We start from the raw sequence: 27,627 nt of genomic DNA on the forward strand, positions 1-27,627 counted from the left end.
TTTTTAGCGTTCATTGGGTCTGGAGGATTTTTGGTTGTGGCTGGTTTCTGTCGGTTTTGTGTGTGTGTGTCATAATCTGGCAGGCGGATGTTCACCTCCGCGGTGGTATGTTGGCAACCATCACCATGGCAGTATTCTGAAAATACCACCAATGTCATAATGAGGGCCTCTGTGTCTTGCATTGTTCATCATCCTAATCATTGCAGCCCATGCAATATACAGTCGATTACAGTCTTGTTAATAAAACCTATTGAAACTTTACTGCATATCCTTCATTGCCTGTGTTTGACTGAGACATGTCACTCATGTGAGAAAAGGATAATCTCCGTTTAGCAATGACCTCTCTGAAATGTTGCACTCTTGAGTCCATGCGTAAAGGCTGCCACAAATCACCTTTTACTGTTTGGGTTTTTGGGTGAGGTACTGCTTGTGAGCTGGGAGGGTTGGGATGCCAGTTGTGACTTGTTATAGGACTGGCCTCGTCACCTACAAACATAAGTACTGTCATCCTTAAACTAGAAGTCTTGTTGAGCTACGACAATTCAACACATTCTTTTTTTGATGGTATGTGACTTTTTCGTCAGTTCTCTTAATTTTCTTTATGACTTCTTTCACACCATCACCAGAAAAATTAGTTAGATATTTGACAATCTTTCTGTTATCAGGTTCTTTAAGCACATCAATGAAATCTTTAAATGTCTCTATCCAGGCAGTCCATCTATCACCAATATTTTGCATTCTGGTGGTATTGAAAGGTGGTGGTGGTTTCAGGATGGTGCAGCATTGTTGATCAAAGTGGAACTTATTGATGTTGAAAGTAGGGTGCTCTCTGACGCTGTAGGATGATCATGTTTGTACAAGCCTTCCTTAAAGTCTTTTGACATGTGAGCCTCGGGATCATCTTTAATATCAATTGGAACAGAGTCTTTTTTCTTAGCTGCCTTATTAAAGATTCACAAATCCAACGGTTGCCTTCAGCTCTTTGCTCTTTGAAGACCTATGAAGTGTTCTGAGCCCAACTCACAGGTTGGTGAGCAACTGCTTTGGACATTGTTAGACTTGGCATCCTTGGTTTAGTCTTCCCTGACTTATTGCCTCTGCTTCCTATGTTTTGACTGTGTGCATGACTTTGGTTTTGGTATGCTGGGCACTTTACCACTGCTGACCAGTGCTAAAGTGCAAGTGCTCCCTGAGTAAATTGTATGTGTAATTGGCTTTTCCATGATTGACATATTTGATTTACTAGTAAGTCCCAAGTAAAGTGCACTAGAGGTGCCCAGGGCCTGTAAATCAAATGCTATGAGTGGGCCTGCAGCACTGATTGTGCCACCCACAGACCCGCCTATGAGGTATCTGTGGAAGCAGTTTTAAACTGCCAATTTGACCTGGCAAGTCCAAACCTTCCCTTTTTATACATGTAAAGCACCCCAAATGTATGCCCTAGGTAGCGGGCAATGTATGTTAAAGGTAGGACATTTACTGATGTTTTTTACCTGTCCTGACAGTGAAATACTGCCAAAGTCGGTTTTCACTGTTGCAAGGCCTTTCTATCTGGGTCAGTCTGACAGTTGGGCTGTTTGTGAATCCCCACTAGACAGTGACACAAAGGGAGCTGGGATGTAGTCCGCATATCCTGATGGGTCATCTGCTCACTTCAAAGGCAGAAAGGGGGTATAAGTAGCGGACCCAAAACTCCAGATTTTCAGAATACTTCTAGAACCAAGAAGAACCTCTGCCGAGGAGAAGAGCTGGAGGGGAGTACTGCCCCTTTTATGTGTGTGATTTGCTGGGTTGGCCTGCAGTTGCTGCTTCTGCCTTAGAGAGCACACATATTGGACTTTGCGGTGTATCCTGTTTGTAAAGTTTCTCCAAGGGCTTGGACTGAGCTTGCCGCCTGTTCTGAAGTTTCAGGGCCATCAAAGACTCCCTTTACCAGCACCTGGACTCTCTGCGGAGACTCCTACCTTGCCAAGTGGCGCCTAATCCAGTACCTGGGCCCTTGAAAGGAGAAGCTGGTGCAAAACCAAGAAGAACCAAGTGCACCATCTTCGGATGACTCCGGACTGACGCCGCTGCCCGGTCCCGTGACGTCATCTGCAACTGAAGCTGTGGTCCTCACTGGAGTGCAACCACCCCGCAGGCTCGACACGGCTGCAGCCTTGCTGAAGTCCACAACTCAGTGAGTCCTGAAATGCCTTGTCACCAACACCTGTGACACCCGATTTCGCTGCACCATGCCGTGACCGCCAGATATCAACCCTGCTGGGAGTGCGCGAATCCAATGATTCGGACCGACATGCGTCACCTCCATAGCAAGGACCCAACGCTTCACACCGATGCCTCTGCTCCGCAGCACTAGAACCAACGCCTCACCAGATCCAGCGACGCCTTGATCCCTGACTCTGTGCCCTGGCTTGTTAACTCACTTTCACAAGGTACTGTGCCTGGGGGTCCGTGTGACTCTGTGACTAATACTATCAGCATCGGATTGTTGGGAATGAATCCGTCAGGACTCTGTGATATCACCAATTTGAAGCATTTGTGTTTCTAAGTGCTACATTGACGTTTAATATTTAAACAATCGTAACTTTGCTTGTGTATGTTGGATTTTTGTAATTTTTGGTTATCTTGTTGCCAGTTGTAGTGTCTTCCCCAGCCTATGACTACTCACAGCTATAAATCACACGTCTTTATTGCACCTGTGAACTCCAACCTTCTAAACCAAGCTTTCATTACATTCTATTCTACTGATTACATCACACTGATATGTAGTCCGCTAGGAGCCAAAAAGGTTCTGTTCTAAGTCATGCAAGGCACTACACTCCTAACACAAACAGTTGTTTCTTTTCACAAAACTGCAAGAATAAGCTAAATAAAGTCTTGAACATTGAGTCATCAAGAATGAGGAGTGAGTATTGAAGTACAGTATTACAGAAAAAGAGAAGAAATATAGAAGAAGAAAAGAAAGGAGTTTCCATAGGTTATAAATCAAACAAGTATATACACCGTGAGGGAATGATCACTGATCGAGGTCGCTGGGTAGTGGGCGGATGGGGTCAGAGTGATCACTCCATCGTATCAAAAGAAAGAACCCTAAATGTCTCTGAAGATGTGTTCTTGGTCATTTAACCAACATATCAGGCATTTGTGGTCAGCTATTGGGGCCACAGTCTCAAGCCAGTCCTCCAGAGTAGGTGCTGCAGAGGATGCCCATTGACGTAGGAAGCACAGTGTAGCTGCTGCCAGAGCAGAGTCCATCCATTTCTTTTCGTGATAAGGGAGGTCTGGGATCTCATACATATTATTTAGACAGTATAAGACAGTGTCTATAGCTCTCCTGCATTACCTGCCCAACGTCCGACTAGAAGGGTCAAATGGAAGGGCATGACCCGAGGATATGGATATGTCACAGCTAGCCTGTGTACATCGCCAGCATTCGGAAATGAGCGTTGGTTTGGTCCTGTGCAGTTTAGCTGGGGACCAGTGTCAATCCTGAATGATCGTAAACTAACTGAACTTCGCACTAGTTTCCATGAGGCCTATGTCATGTGTTTTCAGGAGCTGTGATCAATCCAGTGGGGTGTATCATAGTTGAAAACATTCCTACCATCTGTGTCGAAGGAGAGATTCCAATGGCTCAGAAAAGTTTCAATATGAGATGATCATACATGCCAGAATCCAGTTCCTTATAGTGGCCTCATTGCACTAGATCGGAGTGAAGTGAGGAAGGAGTGTGGGTCCATCCAGGTACACTTCACTGCGTTTGAAGGCAGTGTCTGTTTTGAAGGTATTTCCACAAATGTGACCTAGGCAGGTGATATTCATTGACAAGATCTCCAAAGGATATGATCAACCAATACTTCATTAGATGCCTTGCCTTTGAGATACCATTATTTTTCCAGTCCAGCCAGGAAAGGAGTGTCCTGTTGATAATCATAGCACCTCTGTGTCATAAAAGCGCTTTAGGATGAAGAAAACTGTCTTCCTTCAACAGGCTACGTGTTGACGTTCAGATGGCAGTCATTTTGAGGCTCTTTCGAGACCCTGGATCTTGCATGGAGTCCTTCTGTACTGTCTTGTAGCTGCTATGCAACTGCCTTTCAATCATGTCTCACGTAGCTGTTTCCTTGTGCAAGCTTAAGTGGCATGTCATTTGGACATATGCTGCACCCTATATTTGGTTCTGAAATGAGGTAATCAAAGACCGCTTGATGCTGCTGCGTAGTCTTTGGGGGGGGGGGAGGGGTGAGTCCCCAAATGTATTTACAGACAGCAGAATATATCTTTAGCAGGATTACAGCTGTTATTTCAAATGGGAACATACTGAAGAGGTAGTTGAATCTAGGGACTGTGACCATTTTGATGATTTAGATCCTGCTCCAAAGCAACAGTTGAAGACAGACCACTTAACAAAGTCAACCTTTGTTCTTTCTAGCGGGCCAAGACATTGGGCCAGATGTATGAAGAAAGCCCTCTGCGAATCGCAAATAGCGATTTTTTTGAAATCGCTATTTCTAAGTCGCAATATGCTATGTAACATATTTGCGATCCGGAATTAGTGATTTCTTAAAAATCGCTATTTGTGGTTTGCGAGGACCAAATACCGAATCGCAAAAAATGTGCGATTCAGTAATTGAAAATCGCAAATTGCGAGAACGCAATGCTGACAGAGCCTGATGACATCACAAGCAGGTAGTGAGTCATCCCAGGCAGTTTGCAGGTGCCACACCCAAAGGAGCAGTGAGAGAGACACAGCCCAGCCACAGGGAGCAAATCCTTGAACAAGGCAGGACTGCACATCACCATGGACACCTCTGCACAGGGAAAGGAGAAGGGAGAGAGGAAAAGAAAACTCATGTTCAGTGAGCAGGAACTGGAGGTGCTCACTGAGGAGGTGGTGAGGAGCCATGATCGTCTGTTTGGAAAGAGCTCACTCCAGGTCCCTGAGAGTGAGAAGTGCAAACTCTGGGCGGACATTCAAACTAAAATCTGCGCTGTGGGAGTTGCGCAGCGCCCTGTGGAGGAGATCAAAAAGAGGTGGTACGACCAGCGTTCCCATGCCAAGGAGAGGGTGGCAAGAAGATTACAGGATGCAAGGAGCACAGGAGGCGGACAATCCACCGAGACACCCTCCACCCGATGGAAGACCTGGTGGAGTCGACACTCCTCCCAGAAGCTGTCAGTGGGGTCACTGACATAGACACATCCGGCACACCAAGCACCAGTAAAGGTAAGTGCAATATTGAAATGTAACCCCATATGTGTATGTACAAATGCCCCTTAGGAATTAGCAAGTAGTGCAAAGCATTGTGAGAAGTAGTCCATTCCACATCTTAGAAGCGGCACAACAATGCCTTATGGGAGTGGTAGTCCACAACCCAGAGCTGAAAGTAGCACATAGAATGTAATTAGGCAGAGCGACACGCAGAAGAACACAACACCTTTGATGATACATACATAACTGACATGCTGCACATTGTCATTGCAGATGGACCAGGCCCAGCAGCATCTGCAAGTGCCATTGTGGGGGATGCTGAAACCCACCCTGCATCAGACTCAAACACCAGTGAGTCACTGAATATTGCGCCTATCAGACGCAGAGCTAGGGCTGTACCACTACCCGAATTGAGCCAGGACTCAGATGACATGCGGGATTACGGCCACACACCTTCCCCAGCGGGCAGATCCACTGTTATGCAGGAGTCCCAGCCCCAGCGACAGTCAACACCCTGCAGGAGGCCTCAGTATGCAGGTGCACAGCACATGGAAGCAGGAGAGGGGCCATCAGTCTTCAGTGGCCTGGAATCCGCTATGCTGAAACAACAGCGCCTGCAAAACAGGAAAATATCAGCAATACAAAGGCAGATGCATGCACACAATGCCAACATAGGGGGGCCGCATCGGCAGCTGGAGTGCCTTAATTCCAACATCTCAAAACTGCATGAGGGACAGATCACAGCTTCTGAGAACACCAGGGAGCTGACAATTGCAGTGAGGGAACTCTGCACAGAGCTGCGGCATGACAGAGTCAGCCACCGCAGGCAAGAGATGCGTTTTATGGGCATGTTTGGTGAATTCTGTCGCTCGGTCAATCGCCTCCCTACTTCAACAGCCCTCATATCGCGGCGTGCTGTGGCCGCACAGGTGGAGGCAGCACACAGCAGTAGGGATGTGGCACAGGGACTGGTCCAGATCACTAATGTGTTGGATAATATGCTGGGTAACCGCTTCGCTACATCCAGTGAACTTGGACTGGGGAAGACTGAGGACTCAGCTAGCCTCAGCAGCATAGCATTGCCCACCACTGATCCTAGCCGTAGCAGTGCCAGGCACAGCACTGCCACTGAGGCCGATAACAGAGGTGCCAGTGAGGCCACTGCGCACTTGAGTGGCCGTAGAAAGTGACTGTAATGGCCACAGGGGACTGTTTGCTTCTTGTGTGATACAGTAAACTATGAATCAATAGTGAGATACTGTTATCTGCTTATTTTAAGACACATAGGTGGTCATTACAACCCTGGCGGACGGTGTTAAAGCTGCGGTAATACCGCAAACAGTGCGGCGGATAAAAAATGGAATTATGACCCTGGCGGAAACCGCCAAAAAAGACAGCCACTTTAACACACCGCCCGCCACGGTGGTACAGACAAGCAGCGCGGCGGTCACCGCCAACAGACAGGTGGAACACAATGTACCGCCCATAGTATTACAACCCGCCAATCTGCCACCTTTTCCGGGGCAGATTCACCGTGGATAAAAACACAGCGGAAACAGTTGCTGCAATGGGAAAACGCTCACCTCAACACATCCCACGAGGAACGAGGACTCCATGGATCCGGAACTCCAAATACTCCCTGCCCTTGTCTTTCTGCTCCTCTATGACCATCATCTTCGTAGGTGCCGAAGACAACGGTGAGTACTGCACCTATGACATGGGGGAGGGGGGAGGCAAAAGTTAGGGGGACACCCACCAAACACCCCTACCCCCACCCCCAACCTCGCATAATACAACATACACACCAATGCATCCACAAAAATCACAGTAACAACCCACAATCCCCCCGGAAGAATGAAAAGACAAAGCGAAATCCGTTCAAACATTGTAATGTAGCAATATACATGTCTTACAAAAATATACAGATATATATGAAATTCAGTCAGAAATATATACATTACGAGAAGTAGTGCAGATATGTACATAACAATGTCCGTGCACCAACAGTCCAAAAATGCATGGCCGAGGCCCACAAAAGATACCTGACCGCAATCGGAGAGAACATCAGGCATCAGATAGAAATACTACAGGCACCTCAGGGGGAAGGGAAGGTGGGGCACCTCAGCCGGACTACTGCAAAGCCAGATCCACAACGGGGCTCCATGCCCACTGTTCCATCCTGGGGAGTGCAAAGCCACAGTCTCACAAGTCTCTACAGTGGGTGGGCTGCCCACTGTGCCATCCTGGGGAGTGCAAAGCCACAGTCTCCCAAGTCTCTAAAGTGGGTGGGTTGCCCACTGTGCCATCCTGGGGAGTGCAAAGCCACAGTCTCACAAGTCTCTACAGTGGGTGGGTTGCCCACTGTGCCATCCTGGGGAGTGCAAAGCCACAGACTCACAAGTCGATAACATTCTCCACTGGTTCTGGGGGGGACTGGTGCCCATACTGGATGAGTATCCCCGTGAAAGTTCCTGTCCTGTCACTGTCCCAGCTGCATATGGGATAAGGATGCCTGATGTGGCGGTCTATGCATTCCTACCCGGTGCATGCCCTGTTCAGCGGTCTTCACCATGGCGGTCTTTGCCCTGTTCAGTGGTGCTTTGCCATGGCGGTCTTTGGACTGTTCAGCGGTCTTCACCATTGCGGTCATTGCCCTGTTCAGCGGTGCTTTGCCATGGCGGTCTTTGGACTGTTCAGCGGTCTTCACCATGGCGGCCTTTGGACTGTTCAGCGGTCTTCACCATGGCGGTCTTTGCCCTGTTCAGCGGTGCTTTGCCATGGCGGTCTTTGCCCTGTTCACCGGTGCTTTGCCATGGCGGTCTTTGCCCTGTTCAGCAGTGCTTTGCCATGGCGGTCTTTGCCCTGTTCACCGGTGCTTTGCCATGGCGGTCTCTGCCCTGTTCAGCGGTGCTTTGCCATGGCGGTCTTTGGACTGTTCAGCGGTGCTTTGCAATGGCGGTCTTTGGACTGTTCAGCGGTGCTTTGCATTGGCGGTCTTTGCCCTGTTAAGCGGTCTTCACCATTGCGGTCTTTGCCCTGTTCAGCGGTCTTCACCATGGCGGTCCTTGCCCTGTTCAGCGGTGCTTTGCCATGGCGGTCTTTGCCCTGTTCAGCGGTGCTTTGCCATTGCGGTCTTTGCCCTGTTCAGCGGTGCTTTGCCATGGCGGTCTTTGGACTGTTCAGCGGTGCTTTGCCATGGCGGTCTTTGCCCTGTTCAGCGGTCTTCACCATGGCGGTCTTTGCCTTGTTCAGCGGTCTTCACCATGGTGGTCTTTACCCTGTTCAGCGGTGCTTTGCCATGGCAGTCTTTGCCTTGTTCAGCGGTGCTTTGCCATGGTGGTCTTTGCCCTGTTCAGCGGTGCTTTGCCATGGCGGTCTTTGCCCTGTTCAGCGGTGCTTTGCCATGGTTGTCTTTGGACTGTTCAGCGGTGCTTTGCCATGGCGGTCTTTGCCCTGTTCAGGGGTCTTCACCATGGCGGTCTTTGCCCTGTTCAGCGGTCTTCACCATGGCGGTCTTTGCCCTGTTCAGCGGTGCTTTGCCATGGGGGTCCTGGTACGGACATTGGTGTGTGGCATGACGTTCCCTACACTGGGCATTGGTGTGTGGCATGACGTTCCCTACACTGGGCATTGGTGTGTGGCATGACGTTCCATCATAGCCCACATGGGCTGTGGCAGCCGTGGCCCTCCTGGGCACTGACTCCAGCGGTGGTGGTGGTCTCCTGACCAGTGACGATACTTGGGCCCTCCTGGGCTGTGACTCCGGCGGTGGACTCCTGACCAGTGACGATACTTGGGCCCTCCTGGGTTGTGACTCCGGCGGTGGTCTCCTGACCAGTGACGATACTTGGGCCCTCCTGGACTGTGACTCCGGCGGTGGTCTCCTGACCAGTGACGATACTTGGGCCCTCCTGGGCTGTGACTCCGGCGGTGGTTTCCTGGCCAGTGACGATATTTGGGCCCTCCTGGGCTGTGACTCTGGTGGTGGCCTCCTGACCAGTGACGATACTTGGGCCCTCCTGGGCTGTGATTCCGGCGGTGGTCTCCTGACCAGTGACGAAGGTGCTGGCGGTTGTGTCTCGACCGCCGGGAATGATGGCGCCCTTCTCCGCCGTGACACTCACAACAGGCTGGGCAGACTTCCTCTGGCCCTTCCCCACCTTTGGTGGAGTCACAGCTGACTCTCCAATCCCCTTGGAAACCATGTGAGTTGTTTTCCCACCAGGAGGCTTCACACGGTCCCGTCGTCCAATCTCTAATTTTAGAGCCTTTACAGGGGGTGGGCTGCCAGTGCCTTGGCTCCGGGTCACACTGCCTGCCCTGGTGGCCGGTGCACTCCACAAACCTTGAACAGGCACCACTGGTATTGGAGGCTTTTTGGCTGAGACGCTACGATGGGACTGATGAATTGGAGGGGGGGGTGGGAGCAAAAAGGTCAACTTTACAGAGGGACAATTTCTGACGTACACTGGGATGGGTAGATGGAGGGGGTCTGGGAGTGGAGGAAGTTGTCGGAGGTGTCACTTTAGGTGTTTTGGGTGCAGGTGCAGGTACTGGAGGCTGTCGTGAGGTGGATGGATGTTGGGTGTGTGGGTGCCCGCATTTGTATACTTTGGGAGGGGGCGTCATAGACACTCTGGGAGAGGACACAGGGGACGTGTAAATGGCAGTGGAGGTGGTGAGTGCAGGTGAGCAGCTCGTGGTGCTGGGTCTCCTTGTGCGATTCATGGTGCCTGTAGATGTGGTGCATGCAGGTGTGTGTGTAGACAAGACTGGGAGGGAGGAGGGAGAAGAGGAGGAGGGGGACACAGTGGAGGCAGTGGATGTTGCTGTGTCTGTACGTGGGTGAGGATTGCATGAGTGCCTGTGGGTTGTGTGGTGCTTATGAGCTACTTGTGTGTGCTGACTTGTGTGCATGCTGGTCTGTAGGTGTGCTTGGGATGGGCTGGGGTACAGGAGATTGGGTCTGGGTGGAGGAGGTTGGAGGGGGGAGGCTGGACACAGGGACAATGGCTGCCATCAGTGCTGAGGCCAGAGATTGCAGGGTTCGCTGAAGGACAGCCTGACCAGAATGAATGCCCTCCAGGAATGCATTACCGTGTTGCAACTCTTGTTCTACACCCTGGATGGCATTCACAATGGTAGACTGCCCAACAGTGAGTGACCTGAGGAGGTCAATGGCCTCCTCACTGAAGGCAGCTGGGGTGACAGGGGCAGGGGCTGAGGTGCCTGGGGCGAAGGTGATGCCCACCCTCCTGGGTGAGCGGGCACGGGGCGAACGCTGAGGGGCTGCTGGGAGGGCGGTGCTGGTAGAGGAGGTGGCGGCTGTACCTGTAGAAGTGGGGTGCACAGATGGTGCCGCCACCACAAGGAAGCCCCCATCGGCGAACAAGTCCGTGTCGCTGCTTGGTGATTCGGTGGCCGACGTGAAGCTCCCCTCGCCCTCCGTCCACTGGTGCATTCTGAGTCCGTGGTGTGGCCCTCCATGGCCATGTGGGATGCAGCTCCCTCGTGCTCCGGTGCCACTGTACCTCCGCCTGATGATGCTGATGTACAAAAGGACAGGGAGAGCAGAAAAAGGGTGGGAGACAGAAGAAAGGGAGTTTTAGTGCATGGCATACCGCTAACGTTGGCGGACAAGACAGACACAGCAGCCCCCTGCATTACGCCGTGCTCCTGCCCTCTTCACATGCAATCTCTGGGATATGGCCTACATGGCTATGGTGGACATCTGCACACATGGATGCCACAGGGGCAACTATACCTGTACTTGGCACTCTGCTGAGATGGGGTAGAGTGCCACATGGCCTGCATTACGGAGGTGCCTAGCCTACGAAACTCGCCCTAGCCTAGGTACACCCACAGGGCTCCTCCCCCACCCAGACCTCTCCACTGCGTGCAAAGTCCACAGAATGAGGTTGTACTCACCCCCTTGTGTCTGCTGTGATGCCCTCAAGCGCCCATCCAACTCCGGGTAAGCCACCGCCAGGATCCAGAACATCAGGGGGGTCATGGTGCGACGGGCACCCCTCCCACGTTGGGAGGCCATCTCCAGCTGAACCTCTGCCGTCTTCTTGCTGCAGCGGCGAATGTCCTCCCATTTTTTCCAGCAGTGGGTGCCCCGTCTCTGGTGGGCCCCCAGGGTCCGGACCTCCTTGGCGATGGCACGCAAAATGTCCCTCTTCTTGTGGGCGCTGACCTACATGACATGCACAAGGAAAGAGGAACAGTCATTACTAACTGCACCGTCGATGTGAGTGTCCCCCTCCCTACTCTGGCCATGTGGCCCATTCATTCCCATGCATTAATGTTTTATGAACTCGGCCCCCTTCCCTCTTCCAACCAGCCCTCTTCACCCAGGCCTAGCCCATACAACGTGCTCCCTGTGTACTAACCTGCTGGTCTGGAGGACCGTAGAGTAGCGTGTACTGGGGGAGGACCCCGTCTACCAGTTTCTCCAACTCCTGTGCAGTGAATGCAGGGGCCCTTTCCCCAGACGCAGCAGCCATCGTCGCTTCCAGACCGAGGTCACAGCAGCACTTGCAGTGTAGGTCCTCTCCTGTCGAAGGTCAGGTATCTAGTGATTGAACAGATCGAAAATGGCGGTGACGTCCGCGGCGGTGCGCATCATCACCGCCGGCACACCTGTTCATTGGCTCCTGGGACCCATAGGGTCCCATGTTAACCAATGCAGCATTGCCCCGCGGTCTACGACCGCCTACCGCGACGGTGTGCAACGCCAGCGCAGTTACCCCACAATCCCCTATGCCTACACTCAACACACATACAGGAAGGGATTTGTGAGTGGTGTAGTCTTGTGTGTAACTGTGGGTACATACCTGGAGGAATAATGACTGATTCGTCGCTGTTGTCCTTCGTAGGCACCGTCAGCTGGGACATGTGAGAAGATGGCGGAATCCTCTGGTGTACCGACCGCTGGTGGACCTGTTGATAATGGAAGAGTGACATGCCATCGTCACCTACCGGTTTGACCGTGCCACAATCCAGGAACTATGTACCCAGTTGGAGCCAGACCTGATGTCACCAATCCGCCATCCGACTGGAATTCCACCTGACGTGCAGGTGCTGTCAGTGCTCTATTTCCTTGCAAGTGGGTCTTTTCAGACAACAGTGGCCATTGCATCAGGGATGTTCCAGCCTACGTGTTCCAGCGTGCTGTCCAGAGTGTTGTCTGCCCTGCTGAAACACATAAGGAGATACATCATTTTCCCTGAGGTGGCAGATTTGCCTATAGTTAAAGGTGAGTTCTATGCCCTTGGACATATCCCCAACGTCATAAGTGCCATTGATGGGACCCATGTAGCTCTGGTCCCCCCCACAGGAGTGAACAGGTGTACAGGAACAGGAAGAGTTATCATTCTATGAATGTTCAGGTGGTCTGTTTGGCAGACCAGTACATCTCGCAGGTAAATGCTATGTTCCCTGGCTCTGTGCATGACGCCTACATCCTGCGGAATAGCAGCATCCCTGATATGATGGGTCAACTCCAGAGGCACCGTGTATGGCTATTGGGGGACTCTGGTTACCCCAACCTTTCCTGGCTATTGACCCCATTGAGGAATCCCAGGACCAGGGCAGAGCAACGGTACAATGAGGCCCATGGGTGGACTAGGAGGGTGATCGAAAGCACCTTCGGCCTCCTGAAGGCCAGGTTCAGGTGCCTCCATATGACAGGCGGATCCCTATTCTACTCACTGAAGAAGGTGTGCGAGATCATCATCGCCTGCTCCATGCTTCATAATCTGGCTTTGCAACGCCAGGTGCCTTTTCTGCAGGAGGATGATCCAGATGACGGTGTTGTAGCAGCTGTGGAGCCTGTGGACAGTGATGAGGAGGAAGATGAGGAAGAAGACAACGACAACAGGGAGTCAGTCATACAGCAATATTTCCAGTGAGACACAGGTGAGAACATTTTCATGTTTGACATTACATTATCTTTCACAGGTCTACCTCTATCCTGTCTGTCGGTTTCAACCAGTATTTGGTGACTGAGTTGTCCCTTTCGATTACTGTTTCACAGGTGTGGTTACCAACGTATCATCTGCTTGCATCCTTCAAGTACTTGTGATGTGTGACATAGGTATGTTAGCTTTACAATAGGAAACGCATTATCACACTGTCATTGATAATACATATTTACTAAATCACAGACTGACTCCAGATTGTTTTGTGTATCAAGGGTGTTTAGTGAAGTGGTAATTATTGCAGGGGGTGGTAAAATGGTGATGGGTGATGGTGGAGGAATGTCCATGGCAGAGTCCAGTCTATTAGTCTCACAGGTGCACTGCCCATCTGGGCATAGGAAGTGGAGCTGGGGCAGTTTAAGTATGGACAGGGTAACAAGGTGGGACAGTGGGAGGACAAACAGGGTGGTCTCATTTCCTGGCGGGGGTCTTGCCATATTGCTCTGTCCTGTTCCTGGATCTCTGGGACCGCTTGCGTGGTGGTTGTCCGTCTGCAGGGGGTGGGGTGCTGGTGTGGTGGTCCTATGGCGGTGCCTCCTGTCCACTAGCTCCGGCGGAGGTGGTGGGGAGTTCATCGTCCTGGCTAGTGTCAGGGGCCCCTAGGAGTGCCACGGTGTCCCTCAAGGTCTGCTGTATGTCCTTCAGCACCCCTACGATGGTGCCCAGGGCGGAGCTGATGGTCCTGAGCTCCTCCCTGAACCCCAAATACTGTTCCTCCTGCAGGTGCAGGGTCTCCTGCAACTTGTCCAGGACCGTCGTCATCGTCTCCTGGGAGTGGTGGTATGCTCCAATGATGGAGGATAGGGCCTCGTGGAGAGTGGGTTCCCTTGGCCTGTCCGCCCCCAGTCGCACAGCAGCCCTCCCAGTTCCCCTGTGTTCCTGTGCCTCCGTCCCCTGGACCGTGTGCCCACTACCACTGCCCCCAGGTCCCTGTTGTTGTTGGGGTGGTGGGTTACCCTGGGTTCCCTGTAGTGGTGGACACACTGCTGATTGACCTGTCCTGGGTAGGAAGGTTTCGGCCCGGTGGGTGGGTGCTGTGCTGGTGTTACCAGAGGGTGGAAGGTCGGTGTTGGGCTGTGCCTGTGCAAGGGGAACCGACTGTCCCGAGGCCCACGATAGTCCGGGCTAGTCATCAGGATCCAGTAGGGCAGAGCTGCTCTCGTCACTGTGGGCCTCTTGTGGGGGTGGAGTGGTGTTGTCTGGACCCTCTGGTGTGGTGACGGTCCTTCGGGTTCCTGCAGGGGCATAAGAGCATGATTATTGCATGTGTGTGTGTAATGGTGTGCAATGGGTGGGTGAGCGTGTACCCCAGTGCAAGCATTCCTGTGTGGGAGCTTGTGTGATGGTGGTTTAGGGGGTTGTATAGGTGTGTGCAGTGGGCATGCTTTAGTGCTGGGTGTCCATGCTTAGTTGTGTCATGCAGGGCTTGGTGTTGGGATGTGTGGTTTGTGTTATTAGTACATTATTGAGGATTTGGGGTGATGGGGAGAGGGTGAGGGGGGGTGTGATAGCATGCAGGTAGGGTGGGGGATATGATAGTTAAGATTTGACTTACCAGTGTCCCATCCTCCACCGACTACTGCGAGGCCCTCAGGATGCATGATGGGCAAGACTTGCTCCTCCCATGTTGTTAGTTGTGGGGGAGGAGGTGGGGGTCCGCCGCCAGTCCGCTGAACCGCGATGTTGTGCCTGGAGACCGTTGAACGCACCTTCCCCCGTAGGCCGTTCCACCTCTTCCTGATGTCCTCCCTATTTCTTGGGTGCTGTCCCACTGCGTTGACCCTGTCCACGATTCTTCGCCATAGCTCCATCTTCCTGGCTATTGATGTGTGCTGTACCTGTGACCCAAATAGCTGTGGCTCTACCCGTACGATTTCCTCCACCATGACCCTGAGCTCCTCCTCGGAGAAGCGGGGGTGTCTTTGGCGTGACATGGGGTGGTGTGTGTGATGTGTGGGGTGGTGTGAGTGTTGATGTGTGTGGTGATGTGTAGTGGTGTGTGGTGTTTTGTGCGTGGATGTGGGTTGGGTGATGGTGTTGTGTGCCTCTGTATGGTGGTGTTACTTTGGCTGTGCAATCTCTTTGGCCTTCATCTCTAATTTGTGGTCGTAGGGGTTTGTGGGTGATGTGGGTGTGTGTTTTATATTGTGTTGGGTGTGTGGGAGTGTTGTTTGTATGTGTATCAGGTGTGTGTATTTGGAATTGTCGAATGTGGCGGTGTTTTGGAGATGTGTGTGTATTTTGAGTGCAGCGATGTGTACCGCCAATGGAATACTGCGGTTGAAAGACCACCGCGTGGATTCGTGGGTCGTAATAGCATGGGCGTGTTTCTGTTGGCGTGGAGGTTTTGTTTTCGCCAGTTTATCACTGACCTTTGGTGTGGCGGTGTTGTGTGGGTGTCTGAATTTCGGCGGATTCCGAGATGTGGGTCATAATAGCTGTGGCGGGATTCCGCAGCCGCGGCGGTGTATTGGCGGTCTTCTGCACGGCGGTAAGCGCCTTTTACCGCCAATGTTGTAATGACCCCCATATTATTATTTTTTTTCTACTAGTGAAACTTATGTTACCTGGCGTTAAGGTAATAAATGTTCTAACTACCAGTACACATGTCAGTGAAGTTGTGTTGTTATTACTTACATCTGAAATGGTTGTGCTTGATGTCTGCACGCCTTTGCTTGCCCTCTGCTGCACTGGTCCTGTCTGCTGGCTGTAGGGGGGGTATGGGATCATCACCCTCATGAGAATCTGAATCAGATATTTCCACAGGTATGCCCCTGGTGGTAGCTATATTGTGCAGGATTGCACATGTGGCCACTATTCTACAGGTCATCTCCGGGCTGTACTATAGTGCCCCTCCACTTTTGTGGATGCACCGGAAACGACTCTCCAGCAGCCCAAAGGTGCGCTCCACCACATTGCGAGTTGCCCTGTGTGCTGAATTGTATCTCCATTCTGCTGGTGTTGTAGGATTGAGGTAGGGCGTCATCATGTAGGTGCGCACTGCGTAGGCACTGTCTCCTGGAAGGAACAGAGGGTATAATGAGTAAGTGAGCCATCTGACGTCACAACGCCATCAATGCGCCAGTGTACAGAGGGACAATACCTAGTAGATATCCTTCACCAAACTCCCCAGCTAGCAGTCTTGTGTGAATGCCGCTGTGGCGAAAGATGTATGAATCATGTGTGCTCCCTGGGTTCCTGGCCACGAGATCAGTTATGATGTAGGAGGCATTGCATATCACCTGTATATTCATTGAATGTTGGTATTTATGTTTGCGGTACACATACTCTTTGGCCGATGGTGGACAGATTGCAACATGTGTCCCATCCATGGCACCTAGGACGTGGGGGAACTGTGCTATCTGGTAGAAATCAATTTTTGTCTGCTGTATTTCCTGTGGGGTGTGGGGGATTCTTTTGTACTGGTGAATCCTACTCAGCATGGCGTTGATAAATGCATTGAAAAATCTAGAGATGGCACTCTGTGATACTCCTCCAGCTGCTGCTAAGACCCCTTGATAGCTCCCTGAGGCAAATAGGTGGAGGGAGCATTATACCTGTACATGGGTGGGTATGCTATGAGTCCTATGTGTTGTGTGCTGCAGTATGGGTTGTAGCTCAGCTATCAGGTCAAGTATCATGGCTGAGTTCAACCTGTACTTCTCAAATATTTCCTCCTCAGTCTGGTCAAAAAGGGTAATGTGCACTCTGAAAATGCGCTCTTGTCTCCTCCTCCCTCTCCTCAAACCTGCCAAGATCCTCACTCTCCTCGCCATGACGTAGAGTGCAGCCATTGTGGAAAAGAGTTTGAGGCATGCTGGGCCTCTTTATATAGGTTGCACCTGGTTACCACCTGGTTTCATTTAGTGGTAATTTGCAGTTGCAAAAGGCCATTCTGCGAAAAATCGCAATTTGCGATTTTTTTATGCATCGAATTGCGACTTGGTTTTGCGTGTCGCATTTTGCGTCTCGCAATTTCCAACTTGAAATACCGAATCGCTAATTGTGATTTGGTATTTCATGTCGCAAATTGCGAGACGCAAAGCCAAGTCGCAACGCAAAAGATCGCTGTTTTTGTGATTCCTTATTTTTGGTCTGCGAATGCCTTTCATGCATCGCAGACCACGTTTTTGCATTCGCAAACGGCCAAATTTAGCGATTCGCACTGTTTGCAAATGCACATTCATTTGATACATCTTGCCCATTGTCTTTTATCATAGTAGCATAATCACTGTCCACCAGAATTTACCAGTATGTATTTCAATACACTTCTTAACTATTTGGCTGATAAATCAAGTAAATAATGCTTGGAAGTGTGGGGGGTGGAAGGCCAGGGTTCCGCCTTTGTTCCAGATTCCTGAAAAACAAGAGAAGTTATTTACAATTTCTCTTAGAGTCGGTATGGAAGTTACGAGATTACTTATCGTCAGGAGAACTTTGCATAAAGCAGCAATTTCAGCTCACCAGTCAGGTGTCTATTTCTGTCACTTGTGCTGATGTCCTAATAGTCACTGCAATCAGTTCCAAAGCAAGGAGGAAGAGAATCAGCAGCAGCAGGCAACCTTGCCTCGTGCTTTGGATGATGGAAATCAGGTTGGAAAGGAGACAGTTGCATTTGATCAGCTCCATCGAGCCAGCGGACCACCTGTATGAAATTCTGGGCAATACCAAATCTTGTCATAGAAGAGAAGCGACACGACCATTCGAACATGGACAAACGTTTTTCAGCGTCAAGAGAGAGAAGTAGTTTGTGGTTTTTATACAATCTACTACATAGCACATTAGTTAGGGTCTATATATGATTGCAGGAGGATCTGTAGTATCCAAAGGTGACATGGTTGACATTAGTAAGTGAATGACTTTACTTAGTGTAGTGGCCAAACTTGTGGCCGGAATCTTCATAGCACAATTCAATAGCGAGATGGGGAGATAACTGGCACAAGGAAGGATGGTCTTACCCGGTTTGGGGAATGGCAAGATGTACACTCTGTTAAAGTCAGTTGGTGAAGGTCCATTTGTTTTGACCTTTTGAAACATCCCAATAAGAACTGGGACTACTTGTGCTTGCGTAGTGTTACAAAATTCTAAAAGGAACCAGTCTTTTGCAGGTGTTATTCTCCCAGCCATGGCTTTTATGGCCTCCGTAACTTCCTCTTCAGATTTATCATGCTTCAGTTCTTCCTGAAAACTGGCTGGGAGGATATGCAAGCAAATGTGTGACATGAGTGCATTTTCATGTGTAGTGCCCTCCCAATACTCCGACATATAGAGCACCGAGTAGATAGAAGTGAACTCTTGTACGATATTTAAGGGCTGGTTCAGCATCTTATAGGGGTCATTACTAATAGCTGATATAGCAAACTAGGCTTCCACAGGTTTCAGCTGCATCGCCAACAAACTTCCTGCTTTCTCACCATGTTCAAAAGTGTTCTGTTTAATGCAGGCTAGAGCTTTTTCTGCTGTCAGTGTATAAACAGTTGAGTTTGAGCTTTTTTGTCATTAAGGCTCTCCGGCAATCTTGGGTACAGTGGGCATAATTGTCGTCCTGTAGAGTCTTCACTTCTGCCTCAAAGGCTTGCATCTTTGCCTCGGTGGAAAACCTTGCTATGTTGGAATCTCTCATTAATATCCCACATTCATTTTCCCTGCTGCCCATAAAAGTTGCTTTGAGTCAGCGGTGGTTGCATTAAGGTCCAAATAGTCAATGAAAAGGGCTATGAATCTTTGGTTCTCTTCCAGAACTTTGAGTGGTGTGGTGTTCGTCTCCATCTACACATCCAGTGGATTGTCAGTTGGAGGTCTATGGATAGCAGGGCAGGAGTGTGGTTGGATATAGGGCCTGCCCCAATCTCATATGTCTGCATCTACGATAGATGCAATATATGTTTAAAGAACATCCGATCTGGATTATGAGCCATGTGGTGATGAGAGGTAGGTATACTCTTTACCTGTAGGTGGCAGTAAATGCCAGATATTGTGAAGTGACTGATCCGTTATGAGATCATTCTGAATGGTTCTGTCATTGTCTCTTCTAATATCAGGCTTTTAAGTTTTATCCAGGACAGGGTGCATGATCAGATTCCTGTCACCCCCTATAATTATTTTATGAAATCCAAATTCTGTCAGTAGCCGCTTAAGTTATGAAAAACAGGCCCCCTTAGGTCTCATTGGGCATATTCAGACCTAAGGATCAGTGTCTAACTTGAAATCTTTATGCAGGTGAAAACATATTGACCATTGCTGTTAACCTTGTTTTTGGACTTGCACTGGCAACCATTTTTGAAACAGTGAGGCTACTCCATTCTTCCTGACTTTGGAGTCAGCATTGAGCCAGGTGTCGTGTCTGAGCCTGATGAGAATATGACCTTGCCATTCCAGTCCCCCTTGTGTTGGTAGATTCTTCATCATTGAGGTGTGTTTCCTTCATGAATAAAATAGTGGGTTTCTTGAAACCCAAATAAGTAAAGTCTTTTCATGTTTGATTTAGTGAGTCATATCGTTTACATTAATGGACTGAATTATTTTATCTACTGTTCGATGTTGTCATTTCCTGTATATGAACGGAATGAGGTGGAAACACATCTGATCTGGGGAGGGAGACTATAAGGGAAACAAGGGCACTGAAGCTACGGACATTATGGATCCAAGTCTGTGCAGACTAGACAAAGCTTGCCCCAAATAACCCTTGGGGAAGGTTACCAAATATACACTTGTGCATGTAGTAACAGCCACCTATACGTCAGTCACCACCCAAAAAGAATATCATGTTGAGAAGATCAGTATCAGTCGAAAGAGTCTGTGCAGAAGTGTCCTCTGGGCATAGCCACTTAACCAACAAATGTGGGCCTGCCACTTAGAACTTATGATGTCCATGGGGGCTTTGATTTGTCTCTGACCAGGGACTTGGATTCATGCCTGTGGTTTCTATCGAAGTCTCTCCAGCTATTGGGATTCTTTGGAGAGAACGTTTGCAGCATACCTGGCTGAGGTTGGGTAACATCCATATGCTGTTGTTGTGTCTCTATGCTGTCTAACCAGAGCCCCAGTTCTTCTGGATTGTGGAATTCTTTAGTCTTATCATGTACAGTGAAAATCATGATCATTGGTTCCAATTGCCCATTTCATAAATCCGGTTTTTTAAGTACTGAGCATAGGGCCAGGATATTTTTCCAAATTATACATGTTTCATATAGGAAATGAGTAGCTTTTGCACCCATTGAACTGGTACTGGCCACTTTTTCTGGACTGAGAGAGAATAGCCCTCACTTGCTGTTGTCAGTGGAGGCAAGCAATAATTGGGGTGGGTGGTCTGGTGTGGATGCCGGTCAGATTGTAGCAGAGCATACTGTGGTCCTGTGAGTCCATTGAAAATCCAATGGGATTGAAATGACAATCCCAATATTTTTGGAATGAACGTTTGAAGGAAGATAGGAATGTCTTGGGTGTCTTCAATCTATGGAACACCAATGATTCAAATATTATTTCTGCGGATGCGATCTTTAAGTCCCTGAGTTTCTTTTGGGTGTTCCCTTGGTCTTGCTGCATATAACTCCATATCAATGTTTCCATCACTTTTAAATCTAGATCATCTACTCTCCAGTCCGTGGTATTCATCTGCTGCCTCAGTAAAGTAATTTCTGTTTTCAGCAGTTTAAGTACATTATTTGTTGAGATTTCCACCATTGCTTTCAACAATTGAATGTTTTTCAACTCTATCAGATGTCGCCATTATTTTTTTTTTTATTAAACACTTTTATTGAAGGTGAATCCAGTACATCAGAGTACAGCAAACACATCATGGCAAAAATGATACAATGTCGGTATAATGTATTGCAACACATTAACTTTGAGGAGCGAATGCAAGTGCTGAACTTTCCTCAATCATAACAAGAGGGGGAATGGAAGGAAGGGAAAACTGCCCATAAGTGCTGATCATACTTTAAATGGCCTGGTGTGTGGGCCCTGTACTCACACATCTGTGCAGGAGCAGGATCCATCCTACGCAGGCATGTCCATTTGTTCGGCTGGTTTGCGAAGCACTCAGTGGGCACATTCAACAGTATATCTGTCCAATTAGCAATCAGCGGCCTTCGCAGTCTCCCCAGCATTCGTCTTCTCGCTGCTCCCTGCACACTGTGGAACGTGTCCGGTGGAAACCATATGTTTTTGGGGCATGATTTGGCAGGCATCAATTCTCATTATGTGGTTAGTTGTTCCCGGCAGAAAGCTGCACCGCAAAACCACTTGGTTCTCTGCAGCAGTGGCTGGTGTCCCCAGTGCATCGCCACCCAGTGCTTCACAAGCAGCAGTAGAAGTGTGGTCAGTTTCTGCATCTCTGAAGTTACATCCTTAACGTACCCCATAAGCCGTGCAACTCGTGGGAAACACGCCAGAGCATGTCCCATGATCTCTTCTATAGTGTTGAGGACGGTGGACCAGAAAAGCCCTACCTCACGGCATGTACATGCAAGATGAAGAAAGTCAGTGCATGGCACAGCGCAGAGGATGCAGCTCACATTTTTAATCAGACCCATCCTATACGTGTGCACCGGGGTGTGGTAGAGCCTGTGTAATTATTTAAAATTACCCAACGTTAACCTGTAGTTGGGGGAGAGCCTAGAGACTGGGCCAGCAAAACTTCCATTGATCCTCAGAGATGGGGTCTCAAGATCATCTGACCATGGCTGCCAGGCCCGAGGGACCTGAATCGGTGCCAGCTCCTGCATATCGGCATACAGTCTAATGATCTGTATATTTGGGGAGGGATTTGTAAGGATCGCCTCAAGTACCTGGAATGTGGGAGAGACAATAGGGAAGGTTACATGTAGCTCCCAATAGCGGCATGTAGCTGGTAATATGTAAATGTATCTAAAAATGTAATGTCTAGGCCCTGTAGCACTTGTGGTTCAACAAAGGCATTGGCTGGATAGAGGGCTCCCATCATTGTTGTCTGCAGGTGAAGCAGTCTGTTCTGAGTGCCCGCATCAGACGTGATCGGCAAGAAGGGGCGCCCAATGGTTGGAATCGAGGGTGCAAATAGATCAATCAGTCGGGCACAGCGCCTCAGTTCACTCCACACCATGCAGGCCACAGGGTCAATCTCCCACCTCGGAGGTCTGGGGGCAAGATAAAGCACCATCCAGACGGGGCATGGAGCCACATGGTCATGTTCAGGCTCTGTGTGTGCCTGAAACTGCGTAGGATAGAGTCAGTAATGTGCAAAATGCACCTGGGCACAGAAGTAATACAGGTTCATATGTGGTACACCCAGTCCTCCCTGTTCAAAGGGAAGGGTCAATTTCTCGCACGCTATTTGTGGCTGCTTCCTAGCCCATAAGTGGACTACCAGGTGCGATCAGATTTGTTTCCTGACATACAGCGGTAGGGGCAAATTCACAAAGAGATAAAGACATTTTGGAAGCACTCCCATCTTAGCAAAAGCTAACCTCCCTGTGAGAGACAGTGGGAGTCTCAACCAGGCCTCCACTCACTCCTCAAGCCAGGCCATCAGTCGGCCATAATTCACCTTCCACACCTCGTCCAGATCACAGCTTAGCCAAATGCCCAGGTTCCTCACTGACTCTGCAGCTCACCTGAGCGGGTACTCTGTTAGGAACTCCTCTGTCATGTCCATCAGCGGTAACAGTATTGACTTAGCCAATTAATAGCTATGCCGCCATACCTCTGGATAAAATGAATTCTCTAGTCCCAAGGGTTTTTTACATAGAGAGTGACATTATCTGCATACATGGACACCCGCACCCGGCAGGGTGTGAAATCTAGACCACAGTGTGAGTGGTGTTGTCTAAGTCTAGCTGCTAGGGGCTCCATGGCTATGGAAAACAGGATGGGTGATAGAGGACATCCCTGGTTGGTGCCACGTGATATTAAGAGGGGGGTGATCACACTGTTCACTCATAGCCGGTCAACCAGCTGGGCGTAGAGAAGACCAATCAAGCAAATAAATTAGGAGCTTAGTCCCAGGTGGGATAACAATGCAAAGAGGCCACTCAAGAGAGTCAAATGTCTTAGCCACGTCTAGAAAAAGTGCAACCACCTCCAGTGTTGGGTCGATTGTGTGCAGGAGCGCAAAGAAAGTGCAGAGATTGTGCCAGAAACTAAGCCTGATTGTTTAGGTTGGGCAATCAATGGCAAGATCGAGAGCAGGCTAAAGGCTATCAATTTGGCCAGGATTTTGTTATCCATAGTAATCATGGGTAGCAGTCTATATGACTCGCAACGCTGTAGATGTCACCATTATGGGAGCTTTAGGCAATGGCTTTTTGGTGTGGCCTCAACGAAAGTCAGTTGTCTGACTATCTTATACTTTACATGAGGGCTAAGGACAGATAGGGTCAAAAGGGAGGAGTGGGTGGCCTTTACAATCATGCCTGTGCAGCGCCTGAAGTCTAAATAGGTTGACCAGATAGGTGGCGTAGGTAAGGCAAAAAATTGAGCCATTATAAGTGCTCACTCAGTGTCAGCAGCGAGAAGTGATAAGCACACAATGGCAAATGATTGGTACAAAAAAAAGGAAAGAATCACATGATACCAGCAGTGCTTCCCTATTCAATATGGCAGCCGCTTGAAATCTCTCCTAGGGTCTGGTGGTTGTGTAGGTTGTCCAGGCCAGGGTGCACACCCCAGTTGCAGGCAGATGTCCTACTGTCCACCACATGGTACAGTATGCCCTTTCGCCACTGAATATGTGGGACAGTCAGTGGTGTGGCAAAGATGTGACAGCAGTTGCACCTGAGAGGTGGTTTACTGTCTGTGGCTTGACTGGCAGCAACACTCTGAGGCACTCCGATGGTCTGGTGTCCTACTGTACGAGGTTGCAGTGACAATGGTGCTCCAGACATGCTACTGGCAGTCTGAGGCCACGGTTTCATTGTGGTCCCCGGCCACCACAGACTCCCATGTCTGGCTACAGCACCCAGTGAATGGCAGTGATGAGCACCTTCTCCAGGGCTACAAAAGGACTACAAAAGGATCAATTACCGGGCTGGGTCATGTATGACGGCCGTATAGGGTAAATGGCTCAGGAGCAGCATTGGAGAGTGCCACTGCATATTTTGTATTAAACTGTATTTGAAATCAAATATATAGATATGCTTCAAATAAAAATGAATGAAATAAATAAAAACCAGTGAACTTGTACGATGAAGATTGCAAGTGGGGAGTGTTGGAAAATGCCCCTTTCTGGAGGGTCATCCCAAACATTTTGCATTCCTCCTCCTCTTTTTGCTGAATTTGTTTGTGTTGATCGTAGGAGTCTGAGCACTTTACCACTGCTAACCAGTGCATAAGTGCTTGTACTCTCTCCACTAAACATGGCTATATTGGTCTATCTCCAGTTGGCATATTTAATTAACTTATGTCTGTAGAAAAGTGGTAGTATATCTACCTAGTGCCTGTAAATTAAATGCTACCAGTGGGCTTGCAGAACCGGTTGTGCCACCCTCTTAAGTAGCTCTGTAACCATGTCTCAGGCCTGCCATTGTGTTCAGTTTTAAAGTGCCATTTTGACTGGCAAAATACAATTTATGCCAGGCCTAAACATTCCTTGTTACCCCTACGGTAGGCCCTGGACAGCCAAGAGGGCAGAGTGCAATGCATTTAAAATGTAGGACATGTACATTTCCGTTTTACATGTTGTGGTAGTGAAAAACTGTTAAGTTCATTTTTCACTAAGGCATTGCCTATATCTCCCTCAGGATAACACTGGAGTTGGCTTATTGCATTATATAAGTAATTTCCAAATAAGAAGTGATAACTCCTTCAAGTTTGATGTCTCTGGAATCTGAAATCCTAACTTATGTTGAAGTTGGATTTTAAATTGCAGTTCTGAAAATACCACGGTTAAAAAGTTGTAATTTTCTTGCCTTATCAATTTGGTGCCTGGAGCCTGTCTTTGGTCACATTACTGGGTGTAGTTAGCAGTTGAGATTTGTGTAGTCCTCCTAGACAGCCACACACAATAGGAGCTTAGGTGTGACCTGATGGACCTTCTAGGACAGGATGGCAGGGAGGAGATGGACACAGCCTCACTTACACCTGAATGAGCTGTGTCCTGTCCACACACAAAGGGCTTAACAACACTGTATTGTCACTCCAGCCAGCTTGGCACCAGGGCAGGGGAGGCAGGGAATTCATTGCACTTCAAAGCCACTGTCTAGAAGTTTCTCCCACCTTCCAGAACAAGGGCACCTGGGTATAAATATTGGAACTCAGACTCCACCACTTCAGTACACTTCTGAACCTGTGGATACTCTGCCAGGAAGAACTGCTGTGTAGCTTAAGGACTGCCATTCTGCTGGATTGCACTCTAGTGGACTTCTGCTTTGGTGCACTGACCTGCTGCCCTCTTGCCTAGTTGAGAAGGACTGGACTTGCAGCGATTGAACCCAGAACTCAGAATGGCTGTAAGCGCTAATAGGCTGGCTTCCTGATCTGAAGCCTCAGGGACATAAAAGACTTCCAACCACCATGGTTCTGCACCTGGACTTTGCCATCTGTGAGTCTACCCTGCCAAGTGGTGCCACCCCAGTTGTAAGTGGTGCCACCCCAGTTCTGGACCCTTGGAAGTGGGCCTAAGTTGCTTGCCAGCAGAACCGGTGTATCCCCTGGGCTGAGAGGCATATCCTCGAGCAGAAGTGATGCTTTGCCACTGCAAAAGACTTTCATAGCCCCACATCTTGGGTTCGACATATCACCGTCAGAACTCCTGCTGTGTGACACTTCTCCAGAGCACTTCCTCACATCTCTAGTTGACTGCAGTCTCAAGGCTAACGCTGGAAGCTCTGCATAGCAGCTTCACTGCTCATCAAAACAGGCACATTGCCTTGACTGCGCAATTTATCCATGACACCGTCCTTTGCCTTGCAATCCCCGTTGAGGGGGATCCTCAACACTGACACAATATCAAATCAAATCAAAAAACATTTATAAAGCGCGCTACTCACCCGTGAGGGTCTCAAGGCGCTAGGGGGAGGGGGTTACTGCTGCTCGAAGAGCCAGGTCTTGAGCTGCCTCCGGAATGCGAGGTGGTCCTGGGTGGTCCTGAGGTTGGTGGGGAGGGAATTCCATGTCTTGGCTGCCAGGTAGGAGAAGGATTTCCCACCTGCCGTGGTGCGGCGGATGCGAGGGTCGGCGGCGAGTGCGAGGTTGGCGGAGCGAAGTTGACGGGTGTGCGTGTAGAAACTGAGGCCACGGTTGAGGTATTCGGGTCCCTTGTTGTGGAGGGCTTTGTGTGCGTGGGTGAGAAGCCTGAAGGTGATCCTTTTGTTGACGGGAAGCCACTGCAGGTGTCTCAGGTGGGCAGAGATGTGGCTGTTGTGGGGTATGTCGAGGACGAGGCGGGCGGAGGCGTTTTGTATTCGCTGCAGACGTTTCTGGAGTTTAGCGGTGGTTCCTGCGTATAGGGTGTTTCCATAGTCCAGGCGGCTTGTGACAAGGGCGTGGGTCACAGTCTTTCTGGTGTCGGCGGGGATCCAACGGAAGATCTTTCGGAGCATGCGAAGGGTGAGGAAGCAGGAAGATGATACGGCATTGACTTGTTTGGTCATGGTGAGAAGCGGGTCCAGGATGAATCCGAGGTTGCGTGCGTGGTCTGAGGGGGTTGGTGCGGACGGGGTGTTTCCAAGGATGAGGACTTCCATTTTTTCTGAGTTCAGTTTCAGACAGCTGAGTTTCATCCATTCTGCGATGTCTTTCATTCCATCTTGCAGGTTGGTCTTGGCGCCATTGGGGTCCTTGGTGAGGGAAAGTATCAGCTGAGTGTCGTCGGCGTAGGAGGTGATGTTGATGTTGTGTTTGCGTACGATGTCGGCGAGGGGGCTCATGTAGACATTAAAGAGAGTCGGGCTGAGCGAGGAGCCTTGTGGGACGCCGCAGATGATCTCGGTGGGGTTTGAGCGGAACAGAGGGAGGTAGACTCTTTGGGAGCGGTTAGAGAGGTAAGAGGAGATCCAGTCCAGGGCCAGTCCTGGGATGGCGGTGGAGCGCAGGCGGGATGTTAGGGTTCGGTGGCAGACGGTGTCGAAGGCAGCCGATAGGTCGAGGAGGATGAGGGCGACTGTTTCTCCGTTGTCCATCAGAGTTCTGATGTCGTCTGTGACTGAGATGAGGGCGGTTTCTGTGCTGTGATTGGCTCGGAATCCAGACTGAGAGGGGTCGAGTAGGTTGTTGTCTTCAAGGAAGTTGGTAAGTTGCTTGTTGATGGTCTTCTCTATGACTTTGGCAGGGAAGGGGAGGAGCGAGATGGGGTGGAAGTTCTTCAGGTCGCTGGGGTCCGCCATAGGTTTCTTCAGTAGGGCGTTGACTTCTGCCTATTTCCAGCTCTCGGGGAAGGTGGCAGAAGCAAACGAGCTGTTGATGATGGTCTGGAGATGCGGGGCGATGATGTTGTCGGCTTTGTTGAAGATG

This window comes from Pleurodeles waltl, chromosome 5 (assembly GCF_031143425.1).
Source record: "Pleurodeles waltl isolate 20211129_DDA chromosome 5, aPleWal1.hap1.20221129, whole genome shotgun sequence".
Lineage (NCBI taxonomy): Eukaryota > Metazoa > Chordata > Amphibia > Caudata > Salamandridae > Pleurodeles > Pleurodeles waltl.